We start from the raw sequence: 25,205 nt of genomic DNA on the forward strand, positions 1-25,205 counted from the left end.
ACACCTTCCTGCCTTATGGCGCACCACCGGTCCCCTCCCCCGAAATGATGTCCCTCCTAATTGCATAGGCTCCTCTGGACTGACCAGGGGAACCACCATATGAGGGGACCTTGTAGGAGGTGGAGTCATCACAGGGGGTAGAGTTATCCCGCACCTCTCCCGAAGCCGTCTGTCCACGCGAATAGCGAGGGCCATAGCGGCTTCCAGAGACACGGGAGAGTCATACTGTGCCAACACATCCTGTAATTTGTCGGATAAACCATGACAAAACTGGCTCCTAAGAGCCGGGTCATTCCACTGGGTGTCCGTGGCCCACCTACGGAACTCCGAACAGAATTCCTCCGCCGGACGATCTCCCTGCTGGATCCTACGTAACTTAGACTCAGCAAGGGAGATCCGATCTGGGTCATCATATACGAGTCCCAGGGCAGCGAAAAACCTATCCACTGACTGGAGAGCCGGGGAACCCGGGGGAAGAGAGAACGCCCAAGATTGTGGGTCCCCTTGTAGGAGCGAGATGACAATTCCCACCCTTTGTTCTTCACTCCCCGATGACCGAGGCCGCAGCCGAAAGTACAATTTACATGCCTCCCGGAAAACAAAAAACTTGTCCCGCCCCCCAGTGAACCTATCAGGGAGAGCTACTTTAGGTTCTGGTCCGGCTTGCTCCTGAGGATGCCAAACCTTGGACCTAACGTCCGCCAGCTCCATGGACAAACTCTGCAATTGCCGAGCTAGACCGGCTACTGGATCCATAGTAGCTGGAGAAAAACTAAGTGGGTCAGTGAAAATGTCACGCTGTCTCTGTATACTGGAGGTAGGGGGCCTAAGCTGACCCTAAGCTGGGGCCCTGACTAATCCCTCAACCTGGAGGTACTGTTAAAGGTACAGAGGTCCAGGCCGCCAGCGTAACCCCTACCTCCTGAAGATCCCTGCACCTCAGTAATCTAGTCCTGAGAAGGACCCCGATCACAACCAAAGGGAACAAGAAATAATATGCCCAAACACAGTATTTAGACGAACGAGACAGTACAAGGGAAAAACCAAAACCACCTTGCATACAAACAACTTCTCAACTACAACAGAGGGAAAACCAACGGGAAAGGAGATAAATGATAAAGCGAGGAAAGGGAAAAAACACTTCCAAATACACTTATCTCAGCAACTCCAAACACCACGATCCGCTCTGTCAGTCTGAATGAAATGCTTTCACCGACACCTCCCAAACAGACCAGCAGGTATATGAAGGAGTCTCACTACAGAAGTATTGATTGCAGCTGGGCGAGGCTGGACCTCATCTAGCCCAGAGAGAGAGAGAGAATTAACTCCCTCACTGCCGAGAAACACAAAGCACCAACAAGTCAGCTGCGAGAAGTCAGGCTGTGTACTCGTGACGATCTTCGTGGCAACACACCCGTGACACCTCCTCCTTCAAATAAAACCTGTCTAGCCTAGACCTGCACTGACTACCTCTAAAAAAGGTGAATCCCGTGTCGCCCAGGTTGTGCCGGATGTGGACATCCACCAGGCGAGCCTCATTCACTATCCTGTTTAACGCGACGCAGTCATAAGCCAGCCGGTCTCCGGAACCTCCTCTATCACAGGATCTCGTGACATTGTTGAAATCCCCTCCGAAGACCACCTGCCGACTCGAAAATAAAAAAGGTTTGATCTTCAGGAAGAGACATTTGCGGTCCCACTTGGACTGGGAACCATAGATGTTAATGAGCCGAAGCTCTTGTCCCCCCATGGAGACATCTAGGATCAAGCATCTCCCCATTTCTAATTCGATCACTCGTCTGCATTCAACCGCTGCGGTCTTAAAAAGGACCGCCACCCCGCTATACGGCTCGGCCGCAAGAGACCAGTAGGAGGGCCCATGCCTCCACTCCCGCCTTGCTTTATGCAAGGTTGATATATCGGTCAACCTGGTCTCCTGCAAAAACAAAATGTCGGCGTCAAGTTGGCCGAGAAAATGAAAGGCCGTGTACCTTGCCGCATCTGACTTTATGCTGCAAACATTAATAGTTGCCAGCGTCAACGGGGTGGGTGCCGCCATCATGATTGATTGAATTAGATAGCCTTTTTCTTCCCACCACTGACAGTCCCAACCTCTTCCTCCGATAATGACGGGTTTTTAGTTCCCTTAAGACAAACAGACTCGTCCATTCTCTCCTTACATACATTCTTGCCCTCATCTGGTGGTCCTGGGTTAGTCGTCCCCCCAGAGGGCTTTGTATTTGCCCCCCGAGAGGAAGACCCAGCCATCTCCTGAGCCCCAACCACCTTGTCCGCAACCTCCGGCCCCGGGTCCCCACTTCCCCCCTCCAGAGGGAGGTCCTGGAGAGCCCCGAACCGGTTGGAGAGATCCACCAGAGGGGGGGCGGCTGAACCCTCCAATGGCGCTTGGATCACGGCCAGAGAGTCAGAGGGGTCGCACTCCAAAGAGGCAGCTCGAGACCTGGTCCCCCTCCTACCTCTGGCCGTTTTTCTGTTACCCTTTTTCTTTTTCTGTGACCACTCCCCCTCTCCCTCATCTAGACTGTCACCAGAAGAGGGTTCCTGGGAAGACGTGGTGTCCTCTCGCTCTTCCCTTTCAAGTCTCTTGACTTCCTCGCTCAATTCACTGTCTTTAGGATCCTCAGCTGCAAGTGAAGTACCTGGGTCAGAGTTTAGGGACATTACTCCCTGCCCCCTGTCCCCACGGCGCTTCTCCTGCCGCCTCATGGTGGATGGCGGCAGCTTGCTCCTCACCGGTTCCCTGCCTCCCCCGCCCCTACTGGTCCCTTCACCGGCAAGATTAGTTCCAGCTTTCGCCTGTCCCGCACTCGCCGCTTTCAGGACCGCATTGGCGAAGGAACGCGGACAGCGACTGAACGGGTGACCGAGGTCACCACACAAGTTACACCTAATCCTGCAACAGGCAGCAGCAAGATGACCGAGGTCCCCACACAGTGCGCATTTCTGGGTGGTACACTGCGCACTGAAGTGTGTGGGACTACCGCACCTGTGACAGACCTTAGGCTGCCCCCGGTAGAAAATCAAGATCCTATCCCTCCCCAAAAAGGTTGAGGAGGGGATATGGGTAACAGTGTTTCCCGAAAGCTTCAATCTCACCATGAAGGTCCAGGCCCCTGACCAGATACCATGGTCATCCAGATTCTTTTCAGGAATATTGGTGACCTCTCCGTATCGACTCACCCAGGTGGTAATGTCCATACAGGAAAGCGACTCGTTACTAGTCAAAACGGTCACTTTCCTGACTGAATCTTGGCGGGTTATTGCCAGGGGAAAGAGACCATGCCATTCGGGGCGACTCCGAGCCAGCTCATGGCGAGACCAGAAAAGCTCAAGGCCCTCCAGTCTCACGAAGCTGACATCGAAGTAGGAGGTCCCGTAGGGATGGATCAAGGCAAAGATGTCATATGCCGCAAAGCCCATCCCCAGCAGGAGCTCAACCACCTTCGACCTATCAGGACAGGCATCCTTGCTTACCCACTGGAGACGGACCACTTTCCTACGGTTACTCCTCTGCCCCGTTGTCGGCAGAGACCAGACAGTCTCTGCCCCTCTATCTCGGAAGGCTGAAAGACCATGTCTCTCTATCCAGAAAGACAGATCAACCTCCCTCCCCTCTACAGTGATGGAGCTCTCCCCTCTCCTCAGGGCGTCCAGGAGCTGCTGTTGCAAGTCACAATCCCCAGGGCCACCAGACGAGGGCGCACTACTACCCCAGCATTGACAGCTCCTGAATAGCTTTGGGCTGAAGCCCCCGCCAATGCTGGGGGGGGCAGCGGGACCAGCGCCTACTTCCCCCCCACCAACACCAGTGCTGCTCTCACCATTCACTCCAGTACTATTCACACCATTCGCAGGACCATTACTCCCATCGTTCACTCCACTACTACTCACACCATTCGCAGGATCATTACTCCCACCATTCATTACACCACTACCCCCAACATTTGCTACACCACAACTCCCACCATTCCCACAACTCCCAGCATTCATTCCACCACTACCCCCACCATTTGCTACATCATCATTCACTGCACCACTACCCCCACCATTTGCTACATCATCATTCACTGCACCACTACCCCCACCATTTGCTGCATCATCATTCACTGTACCACTAATTCCACCATTCCTACTACTCTCATCATTTGCTTCACCATTACTCTCACCATCTGCTCCACCATTACTCCCATCATTCACTGCACCACTATTTCCATTCCCTTTACTTGTCACCCCATTACCTCTGCTGTTCTCTGCACCTTCCACAGTCACCTCCATTCCTTCCTCCCTTGTGTCTGGTGTCTCTGCACTAAAACCTGCTGGGTCGGGGGAGGGGAGCACTCCCAGAGACTCCTTTCCCTGCAGCACCACACCCGTTTCCCTTTGGTTGCTGCTGGCTTTCTGCAGGTCTTCTCCTGGAGCGCCCCGCCCCCCTACTGGAGCATTTTGGTCCTTGTGCTGGGCAGACTGTTTGTTGGGCACCGCTGCCCGCCCTGCACCCACAGACTTTGGGGTCTTAGTGTCCTTTTTGGGCGCTGGGGCACACTGCCCCCCTGTCGCAGCAGTGTGCCCAGTGTTCCTCACAGGTGTTTTTTTCACATCCTTCCCTGCCCCCCCAGCCCCGGTGATAACCGGCTTAGCCGCAGAGGGCAGGGTGGGAAACTCCACAGAACTTCCTATGTCCGGCGCTGTGAGTACCTCCACCCTGCACTGTTCCCCGCACAGATGGCAGCATCGCCGGACGTCCTCCTCCTCTCCCCACCTTGCCTCTGCCTCGAGCCCACTGCAGAGCCCATGCCTTTAGGTTTGGTGGGGTTTAAACAGAAGGTGGCAGGTGCAACATCAGACATTGGTACATACTTATAACTCACCACCTCCTGTGCAGCTCCTCCGGTCTTCCTCTTCCTCCTCTTGGTGTCCTCCACTGGTTTGTCCTCACCGAAGGAAAACCGCGTCAGGTCCACTGGAGACTCCAGCAGTCGGATCTCCCTCAGCAGTCCTCCTTCCTCCTCCTCCCCCGACACTCCAGGCTCTGCTGTCGGAGTCCTCTGCCCTGCAGGGAGACCACTGGAACTCCGGCTCTGTCCCTCACTGGCTCCAGCAACTGAGACTCCAGTCACCTCTTCATCCTCCTCCTCCTCTTCACTAAGGACGCCGGCTGGCGGTTCTCCTGAGGTGTTTAACCCCTTCATTTCTGAGAACCGCCGCTGGTTCTTAAACCTCTCCAGGAAGGGACCTGCGCTTTTCTCAATCCCTTCCCGGAGGAGCACTAACCTGACCACCTCGTCTCTGAGGGCTTTAAACCTCTGCGAGGTCGCGGGTCTTTCCTTGATGGACGCCCTGGTGTTCAGGACCCGGGCCTCCCTCAGCTCCTCTTTCAGCTGGGTTAGTGCTTTGCCGGCGTCCTCGTACTCTCGCAACGTGGCGACCACTCGGGAGGAGAAGGAACTCATCTCCCCCCAGGATCTTGCTGGGCTCTTGTTCCTGGGGCCTGGGGTGCCCTGGTCTCCCTCTCTGGACTGGCGGTGAACAGTCTCGGGGTTGGAGCAGGTGGATGTGCTCTTCCTCACCCTTCCCGATCTCCTCACTCCCTCCTGGGCCGGTTGTTGAGGCTCCTTCTCCCCCGCCGGCATAGACCGGGGGATAGGAGGCTGGGAAGCCATGCCGGCCTCCCAGTTGACCTGCCTCTCCCTGGGGAGAAGAGAGTCAGACGACGACCCACCTCCTGAAAGTGCTTAAGCTCAGGAGGCAGGTGCTACTCTCAGCACGACTCCTCCTGTCCTGTGTATATACACTGCACAGTACCACTCCTCATCTCCTGTATATATACACTGCACAGTACCACTCCTCCTGTCCTGTATATATACACTGCACAGTACCACTCCTCCTGTCCTGTATATATACACACTGCACAGTACCACTTCTCCTGCCCTGTATACTTACACTGCACAGTACCACTTCTCCTGCCGTGTATATATACTCTGCACAGTACCACTCATCCTGTCCTGTATATACACTGCACAGTACCACTTCTCCTGTCCTGTGTATATACTTTGCACATTGCTACTCCTCCTGTCCTGTATATACACTGCACAGTACCACTTCTCCTGTATATATACACTGCACATTACCACTTCTCCTGTGCTGTATATATACACTGCACAGTAACACTTCTCCTGTCCTGTATATACACTGCACAGTAACACTTCTCCTGTCCTCTATATTTACACTGCAAAGTACCACTTCTCCTGTCCTGTATATATACACTGCACAGTACCACTCCTCCTGTCCTGTATATATACACTGCACAGTACCACTTCTCCTGCCCAGTATACTTACACTGCAGGTCTTTTTTTTTATTGATAGAATAAGTACAGTACATGACAGAACAATAATACATTACAGGACACCGAACATAAGAACAAAACAAGACGACAAATCACAGAAAATAAATCCCCCCAGGAATATATACATAGAGAAGAAATAACTATTATAAAACCTATAAAACCCCCGGCCCAGCTTCATTCATACTACTATATACAATCCCACACAACGCTCACACCGTCCTATATACACATAAAACACCGTCCTATATACAAGATTATATACAATAAAACACTAAACCTAATATAACGTATATACAACCGGGAACTAACACTAACCTACTGGTCCCACTGCCTGACCTTACAGTCACCCCCTTACCGCACCTCATTCACACCACATAAAACCAAAAATAACAATATATACAATAGTGACATGGACAATTTTAAACCTTTTTTTTTTTTTTTTTGTAATTTTTTAATATATATATAAAACACAGACCTACACTAACTATCCCACCACCCCTGATCCAGCTCTGGCCACAAAGTTCAGGATTACTCCGAGCTAGGATCAGGCCCCAAAATTTTTCCCCAGGCGGGGCATGGACCAGGCCAGATCAGTCCTCTTATCACCACTGATGAAGAAATCCCCCAAATCCCCCACCCAACCTAACTAAAAACCCCTATTATACATTATATACAATATATACAGAACACAACCTACACACTCACCATCCAAGGCTCAAGTTCGATGCCGGCAAACCTTCTATTCAGGAGACAGAAATACGAAACAAAAATCTAGGGTGAAAAGACATCAGCCCACCACCAGGATATAGGAGTACTACCGGACTAAGGTACCCTGAAGGAAAAGCCCCTCCAGAGACGGGCCGCCCTCCGGGCACCCAGTCTTTCATACTCCAGAGAACGTACCTTCACCAGGTCACCTAGGATGTTCCTACAGACTTCATCTACATGGAGGATTTTACTCTGCGTCGAGACTAAAACTCGTGCGTTCCACGTGAAATACCTTACCACTGCGCTGACTATGAATAAAGTGTCTCGGTCCCTTCTCCCAAGGTCTCCGAACGCTCCATAGGCCCACCCGGCGTAGGACAGAGTAGCCAGCCACGGCCAACCAATGGAAGCCCCCACCCTGTTGTACACCTCTGTATTAAAGGGACAATGAAGCAGGAAGTGCTCCATGCTTTCCAGCACGTTAGCACAAGCCTCACGGGGGCAATTCCTGTCCTCGGAGCTCCTGTACTTCAAATTGTCCCTCACATACAGCTTACCATGGAAGCAGCGCCAAGTCAAGTCCCAGTACTTCTCGGGGATCCTGCTAGAATTTAACAAACTCAACCCAACTTCCAGATCCCGACTTGGGCAGTCTTTGAGGGCCAATGGACTCTGAAAATGAGAAAGCAAGACCCTCATATCAAGGAGTTTCCTCGGGAGGGACCTCACCTCCCACATTCCCAGACCCCACCGGCGGATCATTTTCAGAACCGGGGTAACATAAGCCGGGAGATGCCCGTGTGGTGTGCGAAGATCCTTCAATCTTCCCCCTGTCTCCCATTCCTGGAAGAAAGGCTGAAACCATCCCTTGCAGGAGAATACCCACGGAGGAGCCCTTTCTTTCCAGAGGTTTGCCACGTTCACTTTCAAGAAGGTGTTCAGTAGGAACACCACGGGGTTCACCATATTCAAACCCCCTAGTCTCCTCGTGCGGTAAGTGACCTCCCGCTTGACTAGGTTCAGTCTGTTCCCCCATAACATCTGGAAGAACAGACTGTAGACCCGTGTCCAGAGAGGCTCTGGCAAGACACAGACGCTGCCCAGGTAGATTAGCAAGGGGAGCAGGAAAGCTTTGCACAGGCCAACCCTTTCCCTCAGGTTCAAAGACCAACCCCTCCATTGGTCCACTCTTTGGGCGACACCTTTGATTCTGCCTTCCCAGTTTTTCGTGGGGTAATCACCCTGGCCGAATTCGATGCCCAGGACTTTGGCATGTTCTTGGGGTTCGGGGAGGGTGTCCGGAAGATCAAACCCGGGATCTCCGCCTCCCAGCCAGAGACTCTCACACTTATCCTCGTTGACCTTGGACCCGGATGCCTCCGAGTAGCGCTCCACTTCTGACATCACCGCTACTGCCTCCTCTTGCGAAGAAACAAAGACGGTGACATCGTCCGCGTAGGCCACCACCCTCAGGATAGCCTCCGGCACCGCCCCGCCCATCCGCACCCCCGCCAGCGGTCCACAATCGATCCTTCTAAGGAAGGGATCGATCGCAAACGCGTAAAGCAAAGGGCTAAGAGGACAGCCCTGACGGACACCGGATCCTACCCCAAAAGGTCGTCCAATCCACCAATTCACCAGAGGGAAAGTCTCAGCCCCTGCATACAAGGTCTTAAGCCAGTCCACAAACCCTCCAGGCAGACCATACCTCAAAAGAGTGGACCAGAGGTACTCGTGATTAACCCGATCAAAGGCTTTTGCCTGATCCAGGGTCAGCAAGAACCCCTTCCAGAGGCCCGTCCTGCCTTGCTCCACGGCCTCTCGGACACCTAGAACAGCACTAAAAGTGCTACGGCCAGGAACGCAACAGTGCTGAACCTCCGAAAGGAGCCGGGGTGCAAACTTCACCAGCCTGTTGAAAAGTATCTTAGCCAAAATCTTCCTGTCCACATTGAGAAGTGCTATGGGACGCCAGTTCTCAATGCGTGACGGATCCTTACCCTTTGACAAAATGATCAAAGCTGACCTCCTTAATGATCTCGGCAGAGTGCCCGAGGAGAGACACTCGTTAAACACCTGAGTCAAGAGGGGGACCAAAGAGTCCCTAAAGGTCCTAAAGAACTCGGATGTTAAGCCATCCGGACCTGGCGACTTTTTGGGCCTAAGCCCATCGATCGCCAGTCTCACTTCCTCTTCTTTGATCGCTTCTGCCAAATCGCCCAGCGAGAGGTCAGCCCCTGGCTCAGGAACGGATTCAGCCAGGAAAGCCGACATCCCGTCACGATCAAGCTCCCTCCTTCCCAAGAGGTGCGAGTAGTAGGAACTGACGACCTCCAAGATCCCTGATCTGGACCTTCTCAGGGACCCCGTACTGTCCACCAGCCCCGTCACTATCTTACTATTCACTGACATCTTACAGTTTCTGTAAGGGTCGGGCGAGCAGTACTTCCCGTAGTCCCTCTCGAAAACCAAAGATGCGTGCCTATCGTACTGACACCTCTTCAGCAAGGACTTCACTCTGGAGATCTCCTCGCGGCTACCTCCAGTCGAGACAAGATGCTCGAGTTTCCTCCTCAGGCTGTGGTACAGGCGATCCCTGTTCAGGCTTCTGAGGTTCGAGAGCTGCCGGAAGAATCTCGCCACCCGATGTTTGAACATCTCCCACCACTCTGACTTAGTGTTACTTAGGCCCAGCAATGGTACCTGGCTCTGAAAAAATTCCTCAAAAGACCGTCTTACAGCTTCTTCCTCAAGGAGTGACGAATTCAGCTTCCAATAGCCTCTTCCCATCCGAGGAGTCTCTGTAACGTTCAGAGAAAACATAATCAAACAGTGATCGGAGAACTCCACCCCCACAACCGACAACGGTGAAGAGACGGCCTCCTCCTTCAAATAAAACCTATCTAGCCTAGACCTGCACTGACTACCTCTAAAAAAGGTGAATCCCGTGTCGCCCGGGTTGTGCCGGATGTGGACATCCACCAGGCGAGCCTCACTCACTATCCTGTTTAACGCGACGCAGTCATAAGCCAGCCGGTCTCCGGAACCTCCTCTATCACAGGATCTCGTGACATTGTTGAAATCCCCTCCGAAGACCACCTGCCGACTCGAAAACAAAAAAGGTTTGATCTTCAGGAAGAGACATTTGCGGTCCCACTTGGACTGGGAACCATAGATGTTAATGAGCCGAAGCTCTTGTCCCCCCATGGAGACATCTAGGATCAAGTATCTCCCCATTTCTAATTCGATCACTCGTCTGCATTCAACCGCTGCGGTCTTAAAAAGGACCGCCACCCCGCTATACGGCTCGGCCGCAAGAGACCAGTAGGAGGGCCCATGCCTCCACTCCCGCCTTGCTTTATGCAAGGTTGATATATCGGTCAACCTGGTCTCCTGCAAAAACAAAATGTCAGGGTCAAGTTGGCCGAGAAAATGAAAGGCCGTGTACCTTGCCGCATCTGACTTTATGCTGCAAACATTAATAGTTGCCAGCGTCAACGGGGTGGGTGCCGCCATCATGATTGATTGAATTAGATAGCCTTTTTCTTCCCACCACTGACAGTCCCAACCTCTTCCTCCGATAATGACGGGTTTTTAGTGCGCTTAAGACAAACAGATTCATCCATTCTCTCCTTACATACATTCTTGCCCTCGTCTGGTGGTCCTGGGTTAGTCGTCCCCCCAGAGGGCTTTGTATTTGCCCCCCGAGAGGAAGACCCAGCCATCTCCTGAGCCCCAACCACCTTGTCCGCAACCTCCGGCCCCGGGTCCCCACTTCCCCCCTCCAGAGGGAGGTCCTGGAGAGCCCCGAACCGGTTGGAGAGATCCACCAGAGGGGGGCGGCTGAACCCTCCAATGGCGCTTGGATCACGGCCAGAGAGTCAGAGGGGTCGCACTCCAAAGAGGCAGCTCGAGACCTGGTCCCCCTCCTTCCTCTGGCCGTTTTTCTGTTACCCTTTTTCTTTTTCTGTGACCACTCCCCCTCTCCCTCATCTAGACTGTCACCAGAAGAGGGTTCCTGGGAAGACGTGGCGTCCTCTCGCTCTTCCCTTTCAAGTCTCTTGACTTCCTCGCTCAATTCACTGTCTTTAGGATCCTCAGCTGCAAGTGAAGTACCTGGGTCAGAGTTTAGGGACATTACTCCCTGCCCCCTATCCCCACGGCGCTTCTCCTGCCGCCTGATGGTGGATGGCGGCAGCTTGCTCCTCACCGGATCCCTGCCTCCCCCGCCCCTACTGGTCCCTTCACCGGCAAGATTAGTCCCGGCTTGCGCCTGTCCCGCACTCGCCGCTTTCAGGACCGCATTGGCGAAGGAACGCGGACAGCGACTGAACGGGTGACCGAGGTCACCACACAAGTTACACCTAATCCTGCGACAGGCAGCAGCAAGATGACCAAGGACCCCACACAGTGCACATTTCTGGGTGGTACACTGCGCACTGAAGTGTGTGGGGCTACCGCACCTGTGACAGACCTTAGGCTGCCCCCGGTAGAAAATCAAGATCCTATCCCTCCCCAAAAAGGTTGAGGAGGGGATATGGGTAACAGTGTTTCCCGAAACCTTCAATCTCACCATGAAGGTCCAGGCCCCTGACCAGATACCATGGTCATCCAGATTCTTTTCGGGAATATTGGTGACCTCTCCGTATCGACTCACCCAGGTGGTAATGTCCATACAGGAAAGCGACTCGTTACTAGTCAAAACGGTCACTTTCCTGACTGAATCTTGGCGGGTTATTGCCAGGGGAAAGAGACCATGCCATTCGGGGCGACTCCGAGCCAGCTCATGGCGAGACCAGAAAAGCTCAAGGCCCTCCGGTCTCACGAAGCTGACATCGAAGTAGGAGGTCCCGTAGGGATGGATCAAGGCAAAGATGTCATATGCCGCAAAGCCCATCCCCAGCAGGAGCTCAACCACCTTCGACCTATCAGGACAGGCATCCTTGCTTACCCACTGGAGACGGACCACGTTCCTAAGGTTACTCCTCTGCCCCGTTGTCGGCAGAGACCAGACAGTCTCTGCCCCTCTATCTCGGAAGGCTGAAAGACCATGTCTCTCTATCCAGAAAGACAGATCAACCTCCCTCCCCTCTACAGTGATGGAGCTCTCCCCTCTCCTCAGGGCGTCCAGGAGCTGCTGTTGCAAGTCACCATCCCCAGGGCCACCAGACGAGGGCGCACTACTACCCCCAGCACTGACAGCTCCTGAATAGCTTTGGGCTGAAGCCCCCGCCAATGCTGGGGGGGCAGCAGGACCAGCGCCTACTTCCCCCCCACCAACACCAGTGCTGCTCCCACCATTCACTCCAGTACTATTCACAGCATTCGCAGGACCAATACTCCCATCGTTCACTCCACTACTACTCACACCATTCGCAGGACCATTACTCCCACCATTCATTACACCACTACCCCCAACATTTGCTACACCACAACTCCCACCATTCCCACAACTCCCAGCATTCATTCCACCACTACCCCCACCATTTGCTACATCATCATTCACTGCACCACTACCCCCACCATTTGCTGCATCATCATTCACTGTACCACTAATTCCACCATTCCTACTACTCTCATCATCTGCTCCACCATTACTCTCACCATCTGCTCCACCATTACTCCCATCATTCACTGCACCACTACTTCCATTCCCTTTACTTGTCACCCCATTACCTCTGCTGTTGTCTGCACCTTCCACAGTCACCTCCATTCCTTCCTCCCTTGTGTCTGGTGTCTCTGCACTCACACCTGCTGGGCCGGGGGAGGGGAGCACTCCCAGAGACTCCTTTCCCTGCAGCACCACACCCGTTTCCCTTTGGTTGCTGCTGGCTTTCTGCAGGTCGTCTCCTGAAGTGCCCCACCCCCCTACTGCAGCATTTTGGTCCTTGTTCTGGCCAGACTGTTTTCTCGGCACCTCTGCCCGCCCTGCACCCACAGACTTTGGGGTCTTAGTGTCCTTTTTGGGCGCTGGGGCACACTGCCCCCCTGTCGCAGCAGTGTGCCCAGTGTTCTTTGCAGATGTGTTTTTCACATCCTTCCCTGCCCCCCCAGCCCCGGTGATAACCGGCTTAGCCGCAGAGTGCAGGGTGGGAAACTCCACAGAACTTCCTATGTCCGGCGCTGTGAGTACCTCCACAGCCTCGCCCCCTGCACTGTTCCCCGCATAGATGGCAGCATCGCCGGACGTCCTCCTCCTCTCCCCACCTTGCCTCTGCCTCGAGCCCACTGCAGAGCCCGTGCCTTTAGGTTTGGAGGGGTTTAAACAGAAGGTGGCAGGCGCAACATCAGACATTGGTACATACTTGTAACTCACCACCTCCTGTGCAGCTCCTCCGGTCTTCCTCTTCCTCCTCTTGGTCTCCTCCACTGGTTTGTCCTCACCGAAGGAAAACCGCGTCAGGTCCATTGGAGACTCCAGCAGTCGAATCTCCCTCAGCAGTCCTCCTTCCTCCTCCTCCCCCGACACTCCAGCCTCTGCTGTGGGAGTCCTCTGCCCTGCAGGGAGACCACTGGAACTCCGGCTCTGCCCCTCACTGGCTCCAGCACCTGGGACTCCAGTCACCTCTTCATCCTCCTCCTTTTTTCACTAAGGACGCCGGCTGGCGGTTCTCCTGAGGTGTTTAACCCCTTCATTTCTGAGAACCGCCGCTGGTTCTTAAACCTCTCCAGGAAGGGACCTGCGCTTTTCTCAATCCCCTCCCGGAGGAGCACTAACCTGACCACCTCGTCTCTGAGGGCTTTAAACCTCTGGGAGGTCGCGGGTCTTTCCTTGTTGGACACCCGGGTGTTCAGGACCCGGGCCTCCCTCAGCTCCTCTTTCAGCTGGGTTAGTGCTTTGCCGGCGTCCTCGTACTCTCGCAACGTGGCGACCACTCGGGAGGAGAAGGAACTTGTGGACTCGCTGGAGCTCATCTCCCCCCAGGATCTTACTGGGCTCTTGTTCCTGGGGCCTGGGGTGCCCTGGTCTCCCTCTCTGGGCTGGCGGTGAACAGTCTCGGGGTTGGAGCAGGTGGATGTATTCTTCCTCACCCTTCCCGATCTCCTCACTCCCTCCTGGGCCGGTTGTTGAGGCTCCTTCTCCCCCGCCGGCATAGTAGGGGGAGAAGAGAGGCAGACGACGACCCTCCTCCTGGAAGTGCTTGAGCTCAGGAGGCAGGTGCTACTCTCAGCACCACTCCTCCTGTCCTGTGTGTATACACTGCACAGTACCACTTCTCCTGTCCTGTATATATACACTGCACAGTACCACTTCTCCTGCCCTGTATACTTACACTGCACAGTACCACTTCTCCTGTCCTGTATATATACACTGCACAGTACCACTTCTCCTGCCCTGTATACTTACACTGCACAGTACCACTTCTCCTGCCCTGTATATATACTCTGCACAGTACTACTCCTCCTGTCCTGTATATATACACTGCACAGTACCACTTCTCCTGTGCTGTATATATACACTGCACAGTACCACTTCTCCTGTCCTGTATATACACTGCACAGTACCACTTCTCCTGTCCTCTATATTTACACTGCAAAGTACCACTTCTCCTGTCCTGTATATATACACTGCACAGTACCACTCCTCCTGTCCTGTATATATACACTGCACAGTACCACTCCTCCTGTCCTGTATATATACACTGCACAGTACCACTTCTCCTGCCCTGTATACTTACACTGCACAGTACCACTTCTCCTGCCCTGTATATATACTCTGCACAGTACCACTCATCCTGTCCTGTATATACACTGCACAGTACCACTTCTCCTGTCCTGTATATATACATTGCACATTGCCACTCCTCCTGTCCTGTATATACACTGCACAGTACCACTTCTCCTGTATATATACACTGCACATTACCACTTCTCCTGTGCTGTATATATATACTGCACAGTACCACTTCTCCTGTCCTGTATATACACTGCACAGTACCACTTCTCCTGTCCTCTATATTTACACTGCAAAGTACCACTTCTCCTTTCCTCTATATTTACACTGCAAAGTAACACTTCTCCTGTCCTGTATATATACACTGCACAGTACTACTCCTCCTGTCCTGTATATATACACTGCACAGTACCACTCCTCCTGTCCTGTATATATACACTGCACAGTACCACTTCTCCTGTCCTGTATACTTACACTGCACAGTACCACTTCTCCTGCCCTGTATATATACTCTGCACAGTACCACTCCTCCTGTCCTGTATATATACACTGCATAGTACCACTTCTCCTGTCCTATATGCTTACACTGCGCAGTACCACTTCTCCTGCCCTGTATATACACTGCACAGTACCACTCTTCCTGTCCTGTATATACACTGCACAGTACCACTCCTCCTGTCCTGTATATACACTGCACAGTACCACTCCTCCTGTCCTGGATATATACACTGCACAGTACCACTCCTCCTGTCCTGTATATATACACTGCACAGTACCACTTCTCCTGTCCTGTATATACACTGCACAGTACCACCCCTCCTGTCCTGTATATATACTCTGCACAGTACCACTCCTCCTGTCCTGTATATATACACTGCACAGTACCACTTCTCCTGTCCTGTATACTTACACTGCACAGTACCACTTCTCCTGCCCTGTATATATACTCTGCACAGTACTACTCCTCCTGTCCGGTATGTACACTGCACAGTACCACTTCTCCAGTCCTGTTGTCAGAGAGGCGTCAATATTGGTTTAGTATTTTCAATATTACTATGGCCAAATAAAAATAAATATTTCAAAACCTGTTTAAATTGATTATCCCAAGTTATCACCTCTCTCTCCTCTGGATACGGGATAACTGTTCAATCGCTGGAGAACCAACTGTTGCGACCCCCCATGATCCCGAAAATCGGAGCTCTGTAGAGCACCATGTATATGGAGCTGTGGTCGATCATACGCACTGTGGTGCCATTCACATGCGGCTCTTCAAATAACTCCTTTTAGGTGAGTGAGGGGCACGATAAAGTAAAGCAAAATTTACTGATGAATGAGTGTTAGGGTACGTGCACACGATCAGTAATTGCTGTGGATTGCATGCAGTGCATTTGCGCTGCGAGCAATCCGCAGCGGCCAAATGTTACAGCATAGTGGATAGGATTTGTAGAAATCCCATGTCCACTGTGCGTCTCCGTGCACCTGGGGATCACCTGCGGAGACGGACATGCGGCGCATCTTTCCAGACCGCAGCATGTCAATTTCTCTTGCGGAGACGCTAGTCTCCATGAGAGAAATTATGTCACTGTAATGTATAGGATGCGGTGAATCCGCATGGTTCAATGAACACATGCGAATTCACCTGCGTGCAGTGCTTTGGAGGCAGTATAAAGTATGCTTCGTTGAAAGCGCTGCAAATACCGACTGTGTGCACATACCCTTATAGTATCTGGGCTAGTGGGGTTTGTGTGGCAGGGCTGCTTTTTTTGCCCCAGTCAGGCCTTGATTCAAATCCACAGGATCACACAATCCTGCACTTCTTAAAAGGAATCTGTCAGCAGGTTTTTGCTATATAATTTTTAGATCAGAAAAATGCAGAGCAAGAAGGCCAGACTTACGTGACTGCTTGGTGTAGTTTTGATAGAATCCTTGTTTTGTCTGATGTAGGTGTTGTAGAGCTAAGACTTTTGGACTGTGTATAGCCCCAAACAAACCCTTGACTGGCAGCTTCCTGTGTACAGTGTGCATGTGCACTGTGGTGGAGGGGTTGCTCAGATTAGCTGGTCTGACTGGCCTGCAAGATGTAGTCCTGTACTGATAATCTCCTGCTGATAAGGCACTGATTGTTTTTAAACTACAGCACACATCCTAAGAAGTGACACAGCCCTGTAATCAGGCTTTCGTGCCCTATATTGTGCTGCTCTGAGATTAAATAGCAAAAAATTACCTTTTAAAAAATACATCTTTTTTATTTAAATAAATGGAAAAAACAGCAATCAGAAAAATCACACATACCCTAAAACATTACCAATGAGCACATCAACTTTTTTAAAAAATAAGCTCTTATACAGCTTGGTTGATGGAAAATGATGGAAAAATAAAAGTTAGGCTCCCCTAAATTGACAATGCAAACCCTAATTATTTTAAAAATTGATTTTATTGCACAAAAGTAGAAACACATAGAAAACTATTATAAAGTCATGACCGAACGTGTTGGCACCCTTGAAATTGTTCCCTAAAATTAAATATTTCTCACAGAAAATTATTGCAATTACACATTTTTTCTTACATGCATATTTATTTCCTTTTGTGTGTATTGGAACAACACAAACAACAGAGAAAAAACGGCAAATTGGACATCATTTCACACAAAAACCTCAAAATGGGCCAGACAAAATTGTTGACCCCTTTTCAAAATTGTAGGCAAACTACTTTGTTTCAAGCATGTGATGCTCATTCAAACTCACCCGTTGCAAGTAACAAGTGTGGGCAATATGAAAATCACACCTGAAACCAGATAAAAAGGGGAGAAGTTGACTCAATCTTTGCATTGTGTGTCTGTGTGTACCACAGGAAGCATGGAGAACAGAAAGAGGAGAAGAGAACTTTCAGAGGACTTGAGAATCAAAATTGTTGATCAACAACCTCAAGGTTACAAGTCCTTCTCCAGAGATCTTGATGTTCCTTTGTCCACGGTGTGCAACATAATCAAGAAGTTTACAACCCATGGCACTGTAGCTAATCTCCCTGGACATGGATGACAAAGAAAAAATGATGAAAGGTTGCAATGCTAGATAGTCTGGATGATGGAAAGCCTGCCCCAATCAAGTTCCAAAGAAATTCAAGCTGTCCTGCAGGCTCAGGGTGCATCAGTGTCAACCCAAACTATCCGTCCACATTTGAATGAAATGAAACGCTATGGCCGGAGACACAGAGACGTAAAAAAGCTAGACTGCAGTTTGCCAAAATGTACGTGAGTAAGCCAAAATCATGCTGGAAAAGCGTCTTGTGGACAGAATAGACCAAGATAGAGGATTTTGGTAAAGCACATCATTCTACTGTTTACCGAAAACGGACTGAAGCCTACAAAGAAAAGAACACAGTACTCACAGTCAAATATGGTGGAGGTTCAAAGATGTTTTGTGGTTGTTTTGCTGCCTCTGGCACTGGATGCCTTGACTGTGTGCAAGGCATCATGAAATCTGAAGATTAACAAAGGATTTTGGTTCGCAATGTAGTGCCCAGTGTCAGAAAGCTGAGTTTGCATCCTAGGTAATGGGTCTTCCAGCAGAACAATGACCCCAACATATGTCAAGAAGCATCCAGAAATGCCAAGGGTTATAAGAAGTGATTGCTTACTGTTATTTATTCCAAAGGGTGTGCAACCCAATATTAAGTTGAGGATGCTGACAATTTTGTCCAGCCCATTTTTGAGGATTTGCGTGAAATTATGTCCAATTTGTCTTTTTTTTTCTGTTTTTTGTGCTGTTCCTATACACACAAAGGAAATAAACATGTGTACAACAAAACATGTGTAATTGCAATAATTTTCTGGGAGAAATACTTCATTTTCTGGAACAATTTCAAGGGTGCCAACACTTTCAGTGTCAACCATTACTGTTGGATACTATTTGTTATAGCCATAATTGTACTGACAGAGTACAATTACCATGTCCCTTATCATGCACAGTGAACACTGTAAAAAATGTTTTTGCAGAATCGCTGTTTCTTAACACCACCACCTCCCTCAAAAAAATTACAGCATGGCTCCACAAATATAAGCACTTATGTACAGCTGTAGCCAAAAGTTTTGACACTGATTAAAAATTTGGTTTTCATAAATTTTGCTGCTTCAGAGTTTTAGCTTTTTAAGCCAGATGTTTCTATGGTTACCAAAGTACAATTTTAAGCATTTCATATGTTTTAAACTTTTATTGACTAATTAATCAAGTTTATACAAAGACTTAATATTTACAGCCTTGATCCTTATTTTTCAAGAGTTCTGCAGTTCATCCTGGTAGCTGGATATCAGTTTCTGGGCCAAATTCCGACTGGTGACAACCCATTCTTGTCTAATCAGTTCTTGGAGTTTATCACAATTTCTGTGTTTTTGTTTGCCCACCCACTTTTTGATCAGTAGCAATAAGTTCTCAATGGGATTGAGATCTGGGGAATTTTATGGCCATAGACCCCAAATGCCTATGGTTTAATTAGTGAGTCACTTAGTTATCCCTTTTCCTTGTGACATGGTCTCCATCATGCTGGAAAAAGCATTGTTCGTCACCAAATTGCTGCTAGATCACTGAGAAAAGTTGCTCTTGGAGGATGTTTTGCTACCGTTCTTTATTCAAGGCAATAATTTTAATCAAGTGCAGTGATGTAGAATTGTAGTTCTAATGATGACTCATGCAAGTGTAGCACCCCGAGGGCTCGGCTGCTACAGGGGTATTGCACCTCAAACCAGAGGTGTGATATTCCACTCCCGGGTAAGGATGGAGTGTGGACCAGGACTCGTTTAGCTGCATGCACCACACACACCCCATTTCCGAGGGACAGGTCAACGGTGCTCCCACGAGACAGGAGTGCAGGCACGACAGCATCTGTCCCTGTCTGGAGTGGGGAGGGGAAAGTACACCCAGTGGTGTAGGAGCAGATAGGGGTGGGTCTTTGGGCATAGGTAGGAGCCCATTGGTTGCTAGTCACCTGGGCTCACACATAGAGGGAGGTATTTAAGGTAGGCACCATCTTAGGACAGAGTTGAGTTCGGTTCAGTTCAGTCAGGAGTTCAGCCAGAGAGGGCTGACAGGGAGCTGTGGCTCAGTCTGGGCCCAGCTCCAGAGGCAGGCCTGGAGTGGAGGCCAGAAACAGCAGAAAGAGAGAGGAGAAGGAACGGAAAGGAAAGTAAGAAAGGAACTGGAACAGAGGAGAAAGGAAGCAAGGAACACAGAGAAAGGCCCAGAGACGCGAGTAAAGAAGGAACCCCATATGCCCAGGAGATACAAGGTGAAGGGTTGGCAGAGCAGGGTACCGGAACCCAAATTGGTGGAGGCAACAGATTCCTCAGCCAAAGACCGGAGGTCGTCACCATATCTTGGTGCGACCCCCCACTACATCCACCAGGAAAGCATACCGCATAGGGTCAGGGAAACCGGAGATAGGTTTCGCCAACAGAAGGCCCGAGGGAGCTGGACAAAGGTGGGTCACTGGTGGGGACGGCCAGAGAAAGGAAAGGAAGGGAGCCCTGTGCCACGCTCTGGAATTGCCTGGGAGTTGGTCGAGTCCCTTACCTGGTGGACGCAGCACGGCTTGGGCAGTCATCGCCTGCAGGATTGACACGAATAACAACTGTGAGTAAAGCATTGGAAACTGCAACCGCACGTCTCTGTGTTTCATTGCCGCACCAGCACCATTACTACTGGGACGCTCACACCATCACTCCCATCTTCCACACTAGCTGCCCTGAGGCAATACTTCTCCCGTGGGGAGTTATCCCATACTCAGCTGCGCAAGCAACATCAGCCTCAGCGGTCTGCACCGCAGCGGCGGTCCCCACTGACCGCAATCCACGAGTGGCGTAGTCGGACATTTGTTATCACACTCAGACTGCCACTGGTTTGACCGCCCTGGGCACGGACCGGGTCACCGCCACGGAGGACTACAACCCCCAGCGATCCGGCTCCGGGTATCCCCTGCACAGCACTGGCCCAGGGGGCGCGTCACAAGGAAAATAGACCTCCTGCTTCTACATAAAGCTTAGAAGGATTCAACTGGTCTTTTTTTAATCACATGATGTCATAGATAGTGTTGAGCGATACCTTCCGATATCAGAAAATATTGTATCGGATTGGATCGGACCGATACCCAAAAAGTATCGGATATCGCCGATTCCGATACCGGAAACCAATGCAAGTCAATGGGACACAAATATCGGAATGAAAATAAACCCTTTCTTTCCTTGTAGGTTAATTCTACATGAAGTAAAACAACTAAGAATAATGTTGAATGTATTACGCGAAAAGCCGGCAAATTCATCAGTGGCATACACCGGTACCCGACAATTTACAACAGAAAGAATAGAGCTTCACACATAGATTAGATAGATAGAAACATGTCAGTCACATATATATGAAGTACAGTGACAGTGTTGATTACTGTACTTGTCATTTAGTGTAAAGGATTTATAAAAAAAAATAATAGTGTTTTCATGCACCATCTCTTTAAAAAAGCCGGCCGGCAATTCAGCAGTGGTACCCGACAATTTAGAATAGAAGGAATAGAGAATCACACAAAGATTAGATAGATAGAAACATGTCAGTCACATATATATGAAGTACAGTGACAGTGTTGATTACTGTACTTGTCATTTAGTGTTAAAATAAAGGATTTATTTAAAAAAAAATTGGCGTGGGGTTCCCCGTAATTTTAGGCTCTAGCGGAGGTTAAGCAGACAGCTGGGGCAGATGTTTGAAGCCTGGGAAGGGGGTAATACCCACGGAGCTTCCCAGGCTACTAATATCAGACCCCAGCGGAATACCTAGCCTTTACTAGCTATTAAAATGGGGGACCCCCCCAAAAAAATGACGTGGGGTCCCCCCTAATTTAATAGCTAGCAAAGGCTAGGCAGACAGCTGGGGGCTGATATTAATAGCCCAGGAAGGGTGCCATGAATATTGGCCCCCTCCCAGGCTAGAAACACCAGCCGTCAGCCGCCCCAGAAATGGCGCATCCATAGGATGCGCCAATTCTGGCACTTGGCCTCGCTCTTCCCACTGCCCTGTAGCGGTGGCAGTGGGGTAATAGGGCTGGGGTTGATGTCAGCTTATAATGCCAGCTGACGTCAAGCCCAGGTTAGTAATGGAGAGGCGTCTATAAGACACCCCCATTACTAACCCCATAGTCAAAGTTAAAAAAACCCCACAAACACCCAGAATAAAGTCCTTTAATTGAAATAAAGACAGAATTCTTTATTGTTCTAAATTAAACCATACTTACCGTCTCGCCCATTCCAGCTGAAGCCAACGATCTCCTGCAATAAAAGAAAAATAATAAAGCAACCTCATCCTTACCTTTCGATGGTTCCCAGGACAGCTTCAGCTCTGCTACATCGAGATGACAGGCTGGACCGCAGCAGAAAGCTGCCATCCAGCCTGTCATCCCGCAGACACTGAGAAGCGCAGGCATGCTTGCGCTCCTCAGCAGTGTCTCGCTGTGACGGCATAAAGATGAGCCGAGGTCACGTCCAATGAACTCAGCTCACCTCATGCACGTCACTGACAGCATGGGAGAATTCTCCTGCACTCAGCCCTTCAGCGTGAGAATTTTCCCACGCTGTCAGTGACGTACATGAGGTGAGCCGAGTTCATTGGACATGACCTCGGCTCATCTTTATGCCGTCACAGCGAGACACTGAGGAGCGCAAGCATGCCTGCGCTTCTCAGTGTCTGCGGGATGACAGGCTGGATGGCAGCTTTCTGCTGCGCTCCAGCCTGTCATCTCGATGTAGCAGAGCTGGAGCTGTCCTGGGAACCATCGAAAGGTAAGGAATAGGATGATGTTGGTTTATTATTTTTCTTTTATTGCAGGAGATCGTTGGCTTCAGCTGGAATGGGCGTGATGGTAAGTATGGTTTAATTTAGAACAATAAAGAATTGTGTGTTTATTTCAATTAAAGGACTTTTTTCTGGGTGTTGTGTTTTTTTTAAATACTTTACTAGAAATTCATGGTGGTCATGTCTAATATTGCCGTGACCCCATGAATTTCAGGCTTAGGGCCAGCTGATAATGCCAAGCTGGCCCTAACCCCTTTATTACCCAGTGAGCCACCGCACCAGGGCCCTGGATGAGTTGGGTACAGCGCCAGAAGATGGCGCTTCTATGAGCGCGCCATTTTCCGGGGTGGCTGCGGGCTGCAATTTGCAGCGCGGGTGGCCCAGAAAGCTTGGGCCTCCCAGCGCTGCGAATTCCAGCCCCCAGCTGCCTAGTTGTACCTGGCTGGACACAAAAACAGGGCGAAGCCCCACGTCAATTTTTTTTAAATTATTTCATGAAATAATTAAAAAAAAAAGGGCTTCCCTATATTGTTGTGTCCGGCCAGGTACAAATAGGCAGCTGGTGGTTGGGGGCAGCCCGTTCCTGCCTGCTGTACCTGGCTGGACACAAATATAGTGCGAAGCCCCACGTCAATTTTTTTTAATTATTTCATGAAATAATTAAAAAAAAAAAGGGCTTCCCTATATTGTTGTGTCCGGCCAGGTACAAATAGGCAGCTGGGAGTTGGGGGCAGCCCGTTCCTGCCTGCTGTACCTGGCTGGCATACAAAAATATGGCAAAGCCCACGTCAACATTTTGGGGAAAAATTAATTAAAAAATAAATAATAATTTAGGGACTGCATCTTTATTAACCCCTCAAGTGTCATTTAGTGTTAAAATAAAGGATTTATTAAAAATAAAATTGGCGTGGGATCCCCCCATAATTTTAGTCTCTAGCGGAGGTTAAGCAGACGGCTGGGGCAGATGTTTGAAGCCTGGGAAGGGGGTAATACCCACGGAGCTCCCCAGGCTACTAATATCAGCCCCCAGCTGAATACCTAGCCTTTACTAGCTATTAAAATGGGAGACCCCCCAAAAAATGATGTGGGGTCCCTCCTATTTTAATAGCTAGCAAAGGCTAGGCAGACAGCTGTGGGCTGATATTAATAGCCCAGGAAGGGTGCCATGAATATTGGCCCCCTCCCAGGCTAGAAACACCAGCCGTCAACCGCCCCAGAAATGGCGCATCCATAGGATGCGCCAATTCTGGCACTTAGCCTCGCTCTTCCACGCTGCCCTGGTGCGGTGGCAGGGGGTAATAGTGGTGGGGTTCATGTCAGCGCCAGCTGCCATGAAGCCCAGGTTAGTAATGATGGGCGTCTATAAGACACCCCCATTACTAACCTACAAAGTGTTAAAAATAAAAAACACACACTACACCCAGAAAAAAATAATTTATTTGAAATAAAACATACCATTTTATTTAATTCTTAGTTTACTAAAAAAAAAATAGTTACCTGTCCACGTTCCTGCGCTGATCTCCCATGCACAGCTGTCACATCTGGAGATGTGACAGCTGTCATTGCTGCTGTAAGCTCACACTGCCGGGAACACGTCTGCTCCCGGCAGCGGGAGCCACTGACTGAGGTCACCGGAGTGCATTCAGTCAGCGCAGCTCCGGAGACCTCCTTTACGGCACTGCTGTACCGTGGGAATTTCTCACGGTACAGCGGGGCCGTAAAGCAGCTAACCGGAGCAGCGCTGCCTGAACTCCGGCGAACCCGCTTATGCAATGACGGGGCTGCTTTACGGCCCCATCATTCTAGCGGCGGCAGCGGTTCAGAGCGGTCACATTCTATGTGGCTGCTCTAAACTGGAGATCATCGTGGGACACTCGTGGACTACTACGGAGGGGTAAGGATAAGGTTGTGGTTTATTATTTTATATTTTATTACAGGAGATCGATGGCTTCGGGGAATTAGGTGTCTAGGTGAGTATAGGTGTAGTTTTTTATTTTTTACTTTATTTTAGGTGGCGATCGGCGGGGACAGGTAATGTATAAACTAATTTATTGTAGGTAACCACTGGCCACCAATGACATGTATTTAAAATTTATTGGGGACCATGGGGCAGTTTAAATAGCAGGATCAGGCTGATGGGAACTACTGCTCCCATCGAGCTGATCCTGCTGGCACGAGTGGATGGGGGACAGACATAGGCCGATGGGAGTAGTAGTGTCACATCGGCCTATGTTTGCCTGCACGCAGACACCGGCAGACATCGCACAGACACCGCACACACCCGCAGACATCGCACAGACACCGCGCACACCCACAGACATCGCACAGACACCGCGCACACCCGCACACATCGCACAGACACCCACACACACTAATCATGACGGGTCTGGGAGGTGAGGCTGACCTGTGCGACCGTGGGAAAGTTCATGTGAGTTCATGCAATGCAGTCAAGCATGAACTCACATGAACCCTCTGAGGGCACTGCGGCTACTTCAAATGAACAGCTGATCGGCATCAACTGATACCTCAGCTGTTCATTTGAAATAACCGGCGGGAAAGCGCAGCACAGAACGGGAAAGCCGGCGGTGAAGTCTTTTCACTGCCGGCTTCCCCGCCCAGGACCTTCGCTCC

The sequence above is a fragment of the Phyllobates terribilis genome, unplaced genomic scaffold, assembly GCF_046119375.1.
Source record: "Phyllobates terribilis strain yellow unplaced genomic scaffold, ASM4611937v1 Scaffold_7__3_contigs__length_470593459, whole genome shotgun sequence".
NCBI classification, from domain to species: domain Eukaryota; kingdom Metazoa; phylum Chordata; class Amphibia; order Anura; family Dendrobatidae; genus Phyllobates; species Phyllobates terribilis.